The 13404-nt window shown below is 47.3% G+C and overlaps 1 protein-coding gene across 1 annotated transcript in view; it reads left to right on the forward strand.

Annotated features, from left to right (window-relative positions):
- The window catches only part of LOC107270091, a 79005-nt gene that overhangs the window by 4994 nt on the left and 60607 nt on the right, over positions 1-13404 (forward strand). The window lies entirely within an intron of this gene.

Below are 13404 nucleotides of genomic sequence, written 5' to 3' on the forward strand. Positions count from 1 at the left end.
GTTTGGGGTTGGCTGAAAGAAAAAGTCGAAGAAACAAAAACGAAAAACAGAAGCAACGAAGCGGGACGTCGTTGAATACACGAGGGTGTGGAAAAGTTTTTGTACCCAGTGAAATCCCTGCCGTCCCGACGTTCCACATTTTGAACTTGGACGCCTCCCGACGCCTGGCGTTTCTCTTCCCGTATCTCTACGTTCTCGTCCATGCATCCTCTCGTGAGATTCGTTCTCCCCGTTGTGCTTCCTTCGCTTCTCGGTCTCTTTTCTTTTTGTCTTGTCGGGCTGTCGCTTCGAAACGCTGCTGAACTTTGTGAAAATCCCGCAGGATGTTTCCCGTGGGAGAACCGGAATCTGCGCCGAAGTCCATTTATCCGTTCGATTTCCGCTTAAGACTCGACGTGAACTTGACTGAGTTATCGGCCAACGACATAAAGGCGGCTCCGCCAGAGGCCGTTGGAGTTACGTCGAATCGGGTTTCGCTGGCACGATGCGTAACAGTTGCGTCGATGATTGGCGCGATTCGAGCGATCGACGCTCTTGGCTGATCGACCAGACGCGCCCGTCGACTGTTTTTCTTCTTCTGATGCTTCGACTCGTCGGTCTCGCGCAATTTTTGGATTTGTTGGCTTTTCGTTCCCACCTCCCTGGGAAAAGGATTTCTGAAAATGTCAGTAGTATTCACCCCCTCGCACCCTCCCTCCTTCGCCTAGCACATACGATCGCATATGTCGCATCACTTCGTTTCCTGGATGGAGCTCGGCCATTCAGATTCATCTTATCACCTTTTCCTGTCCCGCTATCGCTGACGCAGCATCCACACGTGAGGGTCAGTCGTCTAACGATAATTTTTTCAGTGAGGAGAAAAAATATTGAACTTAGAGATTCGGCTCATCAACTCTCAGCTGACGCGATACAAGGCTGTCGTGTCTGGACGGTTGGCGCTGCCGCTGGTCGCGAGTGCGCCTTTAGCTCGTAGTTCCCGTCGGTGTGGCCGGCGGCTAGCGGCAGGTCAATAAGCCTCACTTTCAGGCCAGATAACGCCCCTTCCTCTCGCGGGCCAGAGAGCACCAGAGTGGAGCACGCGGAGCACGAAGCACGGAGGAGCACGCTGGACCACTCTTCTTCTCGCTCGCTCGCTCTCCCTCCCTCGCAGCATCCCGTACAAGCGTCACCCACACTCCTCCTCACTCTCCGTGGACCCGGTCCAAACCGTCTCAGTTTGAGCTGAAGCCTCGAAGCAGGTGCGCCGGATGCATTCTACGCATACCACTCGACTCTGGTCCTCATCCAGCATCACACGTCGATCTCATCCTCCACCCTCCTTCTCCCCTCTGCGTTCATCTCAATTCCTTCACTCTCCGCCGTGTACTACCCTTTCCCTTTCATTCACGGTATTCTCTCTCACTGTCTCTCCGTTCGCTCCCTCCCCCCCCGTCGCACCCACATGATTCTTACTTCTCTCGAGGAAGCTGATAGCAGCATCCGCCATCCTTAATTATTCTTATCAACGGTGTTCCACGTCTAGACGGGGGGGGGCCCCTCCCCTCGGACTTGTCCCAGGAAATCACGGGCGACGACTAACCCGGGATACCAAAGTCCCGACCAACTCGATCCTTGCCCTTCGAGGGTTAAGGGTGATCGGGTCATGGTCGGGATTTGGCTGCCCTCGAACTTTGACCTGAACAGCCCTCGATCGTTGCGTCACTTTTGAATCGCAGCACGCGTACTGCCTTGACGCTCTGCTCTTCGCGTGCAAAAAGCGTATCTTGTGTATCGGCGTACGAGATTTCGCGCGAATAATTCGCGTTGGTAGAGCTTGTTACATAATTTATATATCGACTGGCAAGGTCGCCGCCGGTTGCACTGGCCTTGCCGGGCGCTTCGGAGATCGAGCGCCGAGTCCTCTTAAAGCCGAGTCCACAGTCGCGAGACGGGCCCCGTCGGGTGCATCTCGGGATAGCATGACGTTCGTGGGACAAGCCGCAAGTAGCAGAAGCCCGTTATGACCAAACATGGACCATGGCTGCCGGTCCGGCTCGCCGGTCCGGTCGTTTGCGCCAGGAGGCTCCGCGATACGAGATCAGCGCTGGATGCACTGGAATCGTATATCGGAAGCTTACGTAGCCGATCCAAGAATGCGCCGTTCCAGTTAAACGGCCGATAGGCCATTTGGCTTCGGTCGGGCGAAGCCACCTTAGACTTTCGTCACGACACTTCTCGTCTACTCGTTGGTCGTTCCCCTGGGGTAAGGTCGTCGGTGGCGCGTGGAGGTGAAAAAAAATTTCAATTTTTAAATTTGGGGGTTATTAAGAAAAATTGCTTTTCCAAGCACTTTCAATTCACGCGTCGCGCGAATTTCTCATCGGTGCTTTACGTCTTGTCGCTCCCGTTGCGATAGTCACGACTGTCGCGACAGTCACGTATAACGGATCCACCTCGAATTCTATCCAAGTCGAGTAATTGCTCCGAGCAACTGGCGAGGCAGTTTAACATCCGCGCGGTGAGCCGAGGCGGTTCACTCTCGGCAACTCTGTAAATTAGTAGGGAGCTTCGACGCCATCCGACGCCATCCGACGCCCTACCGACGTCTCTCACGTCGACGGGCTCGCATTCGTCCCTGTCGTTACCTTCGACGCCCCTCGTGCACGTCACGGCAAGCAATTCGATAACAAATTTGGAACGAGACATTTTGTTATCAACCTCCTGGACGACGTCGTGCCTCCCCTCTCCGTCCCTTGCTTCCTCGCACGTGCGATTGCCGTTTTTTCGTTTCTTGCTTCCGCTTCTCTTTTTTGCAACCTGGATGACCCACGTCGCGACTTTATCCTGTATTTCTAAGCGTTTTTACTCTAATCGCAGTGACGTCACTTCCTGTCGCTAGATCATTGAATTCACTGATAACGCGCACAATGACTCCTCGGTGGATTGGTACTTGATGTAATTGATCTTGTCGCGTTGACCTCATTCTGTTTCGAGATCTCGATCCGTCTTATCGGAAGTTTTTGGACGAGTCCTTATCAGTTGGCGAGGGGGGGGGGGGAATGAATTTTCCTGCCACGTAGAAATTTCAAGGATCTGTCTATAGGAGCTGGAGGAACAATGGCGGGTGTAACAATGCTGGTTCGGTGATCGAATTTCACAAAGCAAAACCAGTAAACAGAGAAATACGTTTGTGGTCGATGCTGGTTGCAATTTCTTTTTCGCTGCAAATTTCACGCTCGAATGTCAATTGGCTGCTTTTTGCCATTGGGTCTCTTTCAGTCCGCGAATTCACCCTCGTACGATTTATTTAACGTTTTTCTGGCTTTCAGCAGTTTGGTCACGTTTTCTTTTTTAAACTCTCCTGATCAGAAAAACTCGTCGTTTCCCGATATCACGATCTCGCCCGTTCTCGAACGCTATTTATCGCGCTAATTCGCACAATTCGCACAATTCCCTCGGTATCCACATTAAGCACGTTCCCATATCCGCGCTCGTACATAAATCAGTATTCCGGCCTGTACCCATAAATACGTTATATCCCGAAAATCATAAATTTAATCCATGGAATTAATCGTTTGTACGAAAAAATTTTTGTCTTTTTTTTTTGGGAACTCACTTAAAATTATTTTCATTAAAAATATCACTGGGATCTTCGTAATTGAACTGCGCCATTAGAAATATCCCCGTGCTCTATTGGCGCTGCACGGTCTCCTCTGACGTATTTGTTTGCACGGCTCTGTGTGCTCTGCAAAGTGGCGTAATGGCGGACCGTTGGTATTCCTGGGCATCGGAGAAGGACAAAAGTAAACCCTAAGATCCATCAGGGCGACAACCATGGCCCAGAGTGCAATCGGTCTTATTGATTATCCCATCAGGAATGGAGGCGTGGGTGCACTTGGCGTGTGGCTAAGATCGCGTGAGAACGAGCATCGCAAAGTTACGAGAGGATCCACGAGCCGCACTCTGCGATACGTAATACCATTGGGGATACCAAGGTGAAAATAAATAGATAGCGTCCAATTATTCACGAGAGCCCGATCCTTGAATCTTTGCCAAATCTTATGGCCGCTACCCGATGCGCGACGGTGTATCCATCTGGCGGAGCTTCTTTGCGTCAGATTTAATGTCCCTCCGTTATCTGTGGGCGAGTGCCGCAAAAAATAACGATACTATGACGCAAAACGATTTTTCGAACGCAACGTCGTTTGCTTGGAATAATAAAAAGGTCTTGGATCGTTTTTCTGTGCTTTTTGGCCCGGAGGAGAGAGACGTATGTATTGAAAAGTTTTATTTCGACACAAGTGCTGCCACCTACTTTATCGTATGTCTTACGTGCGATTTTCGCTTTGTGTCATACTACTACTGTCTCTCTTGGGTGTTTCCTTATTCTTTTCTGTGCTGTATCCAGTCTTTTCGGTTAAATATTTGACACGTGCTGGGAATACGGGCTGATCTTTGCTCTTTCGTTACTTCTGCTGCGATGCAGTTTGATCCGCTTGGGGGAATTTATGCGTCCAGTGTCTTCGGTTATGTTTATATGACGCGACTGACTGTCAATTTTACTTTTTACGTAGTAGTTTGCCGATACGGCGAGCTTTTATTTGCGGCTGGGACGTTTGTCGACGGATTGCGAAATAACGAGCTTGCAATTTCTCTCGGGTTTATGCACCGTTGCATAATGATTATACGGACGGGAGGAACGCCGCGTGCGAGTATCGACGACCGAGCGGCGGTCTCGATATGCAAAGTATTCGGACTGTTTTTTCAGTATTTTACTTTTTTTCTGTATTAATTTCAAAAACAGCTGATTTCATTAACGGGTTTCCCCGTGATTTTTTTTTAATTCGAATTTCCGTGAATTCTGTTATTTTTTGTTGTTCGAGCTCCCTGCACTGAAGTACTCGAGGAATTTGGCGAAACGGGACGAGTGCTAGTTAAACGGAAGGGAACGTGGTTGGAAAACTTGGGGGTCTTGCCTGCTGATTAATGAAAGGCTCACGAGTCCTTCGGAGATTCGCCGAAGGAAGCTCTTCGATGTAATTGGGATTGATGCTGCTACGAGGACGAAGCATCGTGGGACATTTTTTTTTAAAAAATGAAAAAACCTAAAAAGTGATCCTTAATTTTGATTTGTCTTCTTACGAATCCCTTTTCTGGCGGCGATACCTCGAAGGACGTTCAGTCGTGTTTTTTGCTTTTCCTGTTCCTCCATTTCTATATACAACTCTCCTCCCTGGTACTAGCACAATTTCACGTCGGGAAGGAAATCAATACAGAAGGCGAATCCAATCAATGGATGCTGCCCACGAGCGCGGCTAATGAACAGTCGCTAATTGAAATTTACTCGCAGACGTAATTGAAGTAGATGGCTCATTTTTTCCCTCCCTATTATGTCTTTGCGATTCGTTTCCAACGGACGAAAGTGGCTCGACACTTGTGGCTCTGAACTTCGATGTTTTAACTCTGACGAGTTTCGTTAATTTTTGAAATTTTAATTATACGCTGATTGGCCGATCGATCGATTAAGACCAATCGATCGTCAGTTGCGTGATACGTCATCGTCCGTCGTCACTCTATTGAGCGTCGTGACTGCGTTTCACCAGGAGCGAATATAGGCGCCCCCTGACGAAGCGTCGCGACGACCCTTCGACTCCTGTGGAAGATTTAATAATTTACGAAAGGGAAGCCGCAGCGTGGCTGCTCGGCTTCCTCCTCCTATAGGACTCGGAAGCCACGTGTTGTCCCGAGCCTGAAGACTCGTGGGCTCGGGACGCGAGTTTTCCTCGGGTAATATTTACTTAAAAAACTTTTTGATTCGAATATGACTAAGTTTTGGGAAGGATACGTTAACCAAGTACTTTTCTTATCTTTGGGCAATTTTTCAAAATTTTCCTCTCTCGCTTCGTGCAATCTTTACCTACTCTCTTTAGCTTTTTTCTTTTTTCTGCTACTCTATCATCCCTCTTCTCGCCCTTCAAAACCTTCGTCACCCTTTGCCGCTGGGACTCGGTGAATTCACAAATGCTTCTTTTATTTGCTTATACTTACCGACGCCGACGCCGGGCGTCGTCGGCTCGTCAATGGACAAGCAAGCGGGTAGCTGGAACGACGCGTTAATTCGAACTTCCGCGTCTCACCGAGGACCCCACGAAGCCGGAAATTCACGATTAAACAAAGATTCTCCAGCTCAAGGGGACGCGTTACGGTCTTCGTCTCGTGAAATTAAAGAGAACAAAGAAAATCCAAAGAAACATGCTCATGGAAGAAAATCTTCTCCGGATTTACGTACCTTAGCGTACCTGACCCAACCTAGTCTGTCTTTTTCACCATTTCCATCGCTCCCTTCGGTCTTCACTTTTTTCTACACCTTTTCATCCTCCACCCTCTCCCTTGGTCAACCCTCTCTCCTCCCGCCGCTGGACCACGGGACCCGTTCTTGTATTGACCTTCAGCAGGCGACACGTTAGAGGACGATTTCAAATTCACGAGAAGAATTTTTTGTCATATAAAGTCCTTCGTCAGGATCCCTCCCCCCTCTCGCCCTCTCCTTCCACGTCATCACCGCTATTACATTTCTTTTTCCTGCCAACTGCTAATTCTGCGGCTACAGTTTCCAAATCGACTCTCATCTCTATCAATTGCATTGACACGCCCCCGCAGAGTGTAGAATCGACGTCATGACTGTTGATAAAAAAAAAAAAAGAATTGTGAATTTGAAATAAAAAATTCATCCCACGTACATTTCCCCCTTATCTCCCACTCTTAACGGGCCTTCGGCTAATTTCACACAGAATATTAACTACCGAGCGACAGTCTCATATTCCGTTTAACGGTTAGCCCGGAAAGACGTTCTACGTTACGTTACTTAAGAGAAATTTAGTATCTGCGACAGCATCCCGGGGGACGTTGGAGAGGAACGAGCGAGCTGGGATTTCGCGTGTCACACTGAAAATGAGAAACGCGAAAAATTGGCGATTTCGCTTGGAAACCGAAATTGAACGATGGAAAAACAATTTTGGTTCCCCCTTCGACCATACGAATTCCTCTGATTTCACTCGCCTATCAGGTAAGATACTTTCTTTTTTTTTTCCAAGAAAACATCTCTCGCCTATACGGAATCTTGAAATTTAGGTCCTTATCCGCGCCTGACCTCGGCTACGGACTAATTACATAGTCTCATTGTCCCAAGTCCCTATTGTAATTTCCATCGAGCGATCCCTCTACGTCGAATCGCCAATCAAACGGAGTACATCGGCCTCGGGTCCTGTGCATACGTATTATCGGTACAACGCGCATGCATATGCATCGACCCTGTTATCAATAGCGACAGCAGGCAGTATTACGTGGTACATCGGACGCCATTGATAAGGGGATCTCGAAGGAGGACTGGAGGAGCCGATCTGCGTTGTCCAGGGTCTTATCGGTAGATCGGCTCTGACGATTGGCTTTAACGGAGAATCGACGGCGGCCAGATAAGGCAAAAATTCACGATGGCGTCGCGACGCAATCTACGATTTATTACACGGTGGCTTTGCGCAGCCACGATACGTAAGAGCGACTGGCTGGCTGTCTTTGAATTTTTTTTTTTTTTTTTCATCGGGACAAAGATAAGAAAATTCTTTCCATTCAGCGGAAGCCATCCTCGTCTCGCGTCTCTGATTCTCGTACGTCGTTCGATACATTAACTTTTCTTCGCAATCTCGCCGATCTTGGATATCGGACTGGTTATTGACAATAACGAACGAGTGTTATTGACATCTTTTTTTCTTATTCTTATTTTCCTTATTTCAGCATTTGTACGATTTTACGAAAAGCCACGTGTCCATTGGTTGGGATAGCAGTGCTCGTAAACTGTCAGAAAGAAGCATTCTGATATCACGAATCGATTATAGGTGTATACGGGTGTCTTAATCGACGATTAAGAATCTTCTCGGAGTCTCCCGGCCTTTTATCTCTCTCAGTCCCGCAGCCATGTCGCTCCGTCATATCGTATATAGCTATCCCTATGGACGATATTGTGTGTAAAAGATAGGACGGTATTAAGTGGTCAAAGCGTGCGCGGTAAAATCTCGTGTAATTTATTTCCACCACTTTTTCACACGGATTGTGAACTCCCCGTGGGCTTTTGTCTCTTTCTCTGTCTCTCTCTCGGTACCGGGGTATGCTCGCTCTTGCTCGTCTTGGTACTTGGTCTCTCTCTCTCACTCTCACCCATCCAAGTCGCCCGTAACGCACGAATTGACAAGGGTTCACGAAGACGGCCGATACGAGCGTCTACCCAGGTTTACTCTGAGGCCGAACCAATTCATTTTAATGGACGCCGGGGTAAGAGGAAATCCGCAAAGGAGAAGCGTCGCTGCTACCAGCCGGCGCCGGGTATCGAGTCCATCGCTCGTTGGAAGTAAACGTAAAGCCCCTCGTAAACGGTTTTCACGTTTACAGTGCTCCGACGTCGGTCTCTGATCGTTCGGATAGGTCTGGATATCTTGGCGTACCGTTCCTGCGATATAGTTACAGACAAGACACCCGGTAGCCAGCGAATGGCAGCGACGGTGCCGGCCGCTGCGAATTGATCGCATGGAAGTACATAAATATCAGCGGCTACCTCACAGCGGCTTCCTCTACGCGATCGCGCGTGACGTCGAGCGACAGTATGAAGTCGCTGTTAGGACTCTGGACCCCCTTTTCTTTTTTTCCTTCTCCTTTTCCCCGAGGAACCTATCGGCTGGTTGACGGATGTCCGGTCTTCTTGAAATTGGTCCTTCTTTTTTTGAGATACAGGACAAAGGGCACCATGGTGGAACGGGAGCCGGTCCGAGGATTTTATTTGGGTCGTAGGACATTCTTTTTTTTTTTATTATTTTTTTTTTTCTTTCCCTCTCTTGGGTAACCAAGCCAAGTTCACTCACTCGTACGAGTTTCGCTTTTAGGGTGACTTCCGCAATTATCCTTCCATGCGTCCAACAGACTTTTCACTGTCGCCGGTATATCTTACATTTTGACATCTGTCCGTTTTGCCAATGGAAACCAGCCTTCGTAAAGACGTTGTCTTTTGACTGGTCGTCCGCGTAAGTCATACTCGAAGGAGCGCGGATAAGACGGCATTTCTTTTTTTCATCGTTCTCGAAGGATTCGAACCCGAGTTATTTTTGTCGGGTAGCTCCTGGCCGGTATTTCAACTGACTTTTCTTCAATCACACTTCAGCCAAGTTCTATCGGACCTCGATTTCGTATCCGCCATCCGAAAGATAAGGACCGTCCTAAGGATCGTGGAAACTGCTCGATATCAGCGACAGAAGATGCGTCGGGGGTCGCCAGTGTAAATACAAGAAAAAAAATATAACGCGAGGAAGGCTGATAGTAACGAGAGACTGCTGATAAGACGAAAAAATAATGTATAGATATACCGGTAACGAGGTGATACAGAAACGTGAAGTTACGTATCGCGAAACCTCCTTTCTCGCCCTCGTACTCAATTCCCACGACGGCCTAAGCGGCTACGGGTAGCGGCAATCCTCCAAAAGACGATATGCAAAAATTCGCTAACCTACATACGCCTCTAGGCTGATATGCATCGCAGGACCCAGTTCGCAGGTTGAGCGTTGCCGCGTGTCCAGTTCGCCAGATCGTCACAGCTATAGTCGACAGACTGAAAATCCACAGGGACGGAGATAAGGGAGAAAAAAAAGAAAAAAGCAAGAGAGGTTCGAACTACGCCCAGGGCCGTGTCGTTAGGGTACCCTTTGAAAAATTTCCAATTATTTTCATAGAAACTCATCAGGCCCTTCCTACTCTCCGCCTCGGGTATGCTCGGTGAGAATCTACTTGGCGAACTCCTACTTGAACTTTTTACGAGCTTTGCGTGAACTTACCATTCGTACGTGACTGCCTCAGACCTCGGTTCGCTTTACGAGCTCGTAAAGCACGAGATTTCCTTCTAATACGATCACTAAATAGACGCGAAGGGTTGTTTCGCGGAGGGTGCCCCTCCTACGTACTATACGCTGCACGTGGCAAAGAAGGGAGAGTCCCGGCAGGTAAGGGACAATTAACCAGTGGCTTATATATTACGAGTGTCCGCGCGGACTCCGTGGAATCCTTAATTATTAATTAATTAATACTTTATGGGACATCGACGTAATTTCATATTGCATGACCTAGTGCGATTACGTATTTTACCGTAATCGAGGGCGCTGATACATTTACGCACGCGGTTAATTACGCACTGTTTGGCTGGAGCACCCTGGGGATACGCATATCCGCGACTAGGGAATTATTTAGGGAAATAACGATTTCCATGATGATATTCACCCAGCATCCCTCGTGTCCCTGGTCTCTTATCACCGTGCACCCCCCATTAACTACCAAGCACCGCTCTCTCGAATTACTTCCTCCTTGTTATCACACAGGCACTCGGATTATCCAAACATTTCTACGAGACGTCGTAAAGTCTCGCGTTTAATACTAACCGTAAAAGATTTTCATAATGATCTCTCTATAGTCCGCTCGCGATATCGTACTTCGATTTTGACAGATGGAGCGGAATGAATTCTTAGGGACTTTGCCACGTGCTGTCTGGTAAGGAAAATAAATCTATTGCTCTATCGACCCTTCGATCTGCCCCTTGCGTAGCTGCCATGACTCACAGCGCGACCGACAGAGTGCGGCAGGTGTTGTCAGAGGGTTAAGGATATTGTACTGAACTTGCCTTGAGTAGACTATAGGCGCACGTGGCTATGTTAAATACTGTCTTTGGTTTTTCTAATCGGTTAACCTCAAAATCTAATGTCGCGCTCTTGCATGACTATACTTTACGTTATCTCCTTCTCTGGCTACTCCCACATACGATCCCTCTATCGTGTCGCTTCCTCCTGTGTGACGCAAGATGATTCGTGCGAGTATCGATCTGTGAGTATACTGGCAGGGATTCTGGGCTCTATATCTGTGTACTGGATGTACACGTGTACGTACTGCGGTTGTACGTGGACGAATATACCAACCCGATATGACAAGAGGAAATCTTGAAGCTGTACAATTTGGGGAGGCTGTTAATTTTCTAATTGATCTTCCTCGTTAATTATTCTCCGCTGGTCACGTGCGCGGACACTCTGTACTTAGCATGTATATAGGTGTATATCTACAGGCTGGTAGGGTTATGTAACAGAATCCGACGTAGGAGAGAAAATTCACTGATAAGCCTGAAATTGTTGTTGAAAATTATTTGTATATATATAGGCCAATTTGTTACGAGACGAGGGAGGGACGGCCATTTATCTCGGAGGTTGGTTTCTTATCTGTTCTCGCTATCGGCGCGATAACGATGATCTTGATGTCGGAAAACTTTCGGACTTGCTCGTTTGGCTTAATCGGACTTTCAGTGGGTCGCGCGAAACTCCCACAAATTAACGTGTCGAGAATCGGGATCTCGGGAGAGGCTGAAGGAATTCGAAATTTCGTTTCGTGATAAAAATTTGACATTTTTTTTTTCCTTTTTTTTTTTTTTTTTTTTTTTTTTTTTTTTTTTTTTTTTTTTTTTTTTTTTTTTTTTTTTTTTTTTTTTACGTCCGTGAGATTTTGACTTTAGGCTTTACCGGTGTCGTATCCTGATCCTTAGGGATTTTTATGTTTCATTCATAATCGTTATCTATGGATGCTTGCCTGTCCTGTGAACGGTGCTTAAGTCCATTGGACGATCGTAGGGTCCTTCTTTCGCGTTTCCATGAATCCATTCGCATCGAGTTATTTCGGCTACACGACTAAGTGGATCAGGCTTAATGGTCCTTCGGTGAGGATACGCCATGAATTACGCGTGGAATTTCCTCAAATCCAAGGACCCTCCCGAAACAGCCCCTCGTAAATCATTTGATCGATGGACACGTGGGGGTGCGTGGGGGTGGAAAATTTTTTTTGCGAATATGGAAAAATTTGCACGCGGCCCTCCGACGCGTTAAGGGGATATTCTATATGGGACGAAGAGAGGGTGACAATACAAGGGGGCGACGGGTCGCACGAACCTACTGTGCGAAGGGGTTAAAAGAAGATGGCGGATAAAAAAACTACTAATGACTCGTCGGCGGAGTTTTTTTTCTTCCTCCCGACACTCCTCAGTATCGCGAATTCTTTCAGACGCGTCGTCGAGTGAAATTCAGCCTTGCTTCGAGGACCAGCTAAATTATCCGTAGAGAACGAGTAACTTGCGAAGCGTTCCTTTGTGATCCAAGGAAGAGCTGGTCCAGCCTCCATAATCACGTTTCCCTGCTCCAGCGTCGAAAGCTGCGAAAAGCCTCGGGACTTTATGGCCCCTTAGTAATTTCCTTCCTTCCTTCGTACCTCAAACCTCTAGCGCGGCTTTCTATGACGCGAAATTCCTCCGGCGACTCGGCGATGGACGCCGCTCGCTTTACGTATCGAACGATCACGACGATCATCCCGGCTGACTTTCACTAAAGAATTTTACATCGCATAGTGTGACGTGCTTTTTTGCCGAAAGAATGTGTATTTAAGATACGAAGATAATATTTTTCGATATGATTTGAAGGATTTTTCGAACTTTTCTTTTTAAATTTAACCAATTACCATCAGCGATGATTCCACGCGTTTCACGTGGCGCAGCCCTCGATTATTCGATTACGAAAGAGTCTCGATCAAATCGACGTGTTATTGTGATAAGTGACAAGACTATTCCACAATAGTGTATAGTACGTATATTGCGATAATCATCTAGTATAGATTCTAGTGTATATCATATACTATATATTAGCATAGCATTATCACAGTAATACGTCAATATATGTATAGGTATTTATATATAAATCAGACTGATTCTCGCGCGAACCTGCGAGGCTCAGCTCGATTGATAATATCATTGTCATTAACCCGACTAGATTAGACGGTTAACGAGTCCAGCGATTTCAGTCGCACGTAACTCTTTAATTACCGAAGCATCGTAACGACCACCTGAACCCATCGCCGGAGGCGTAGTGGCGAAAAATACCGAGCAGCATTCGCCAAGTATCGCGCGATTAAAACCAAGAAAGCAGCCTATTAACCTAGGATCTTCAGCCTCTTGCTCCCGATCGCACGACGAGGTACCCCCAGCTTCCGTTTGCCTTCCATTAAAAAAAATGGTACCTTGCCATCGGCAGGTCCAATGGGCAAATAGAATTGAAAAGAAAATATTAAGAAATTTAAAAAAAAAAAACACAGACCCACCATACTCCGAAATTTACTAAAGCAGCCACGTTCACACTGTACAAAGTGAACGCAAAGCCCGTCCAATCTGATGACACGCAATTATTTCAGATCTCACACGATCGGGAAGAGAGAGACCGTAAAGAGATGACAAGATGAGAGGAAAAGATCGAGGGGTCCATTGATCTCCGTGACATTGTGAAAAGAACCAGCGATAATCGAGTCCTCCCCCCC

Source organism: Cephus cinctus, unplaced genomic scaffold (genome assembly GCF_000341935.2).
Source record: "Cephus cinctus unplaced genomic scaffold, Ccin1 Ccin1_scaffold0696, whole genome shotgun sequence".
In the NCBI taxonomy this organism is placed as follows: Eukaryota; Metazoa; Arthropoda; class Insecta; order Hymenoptera; family Cephidae; genus Cephus; species Cephus cinctus.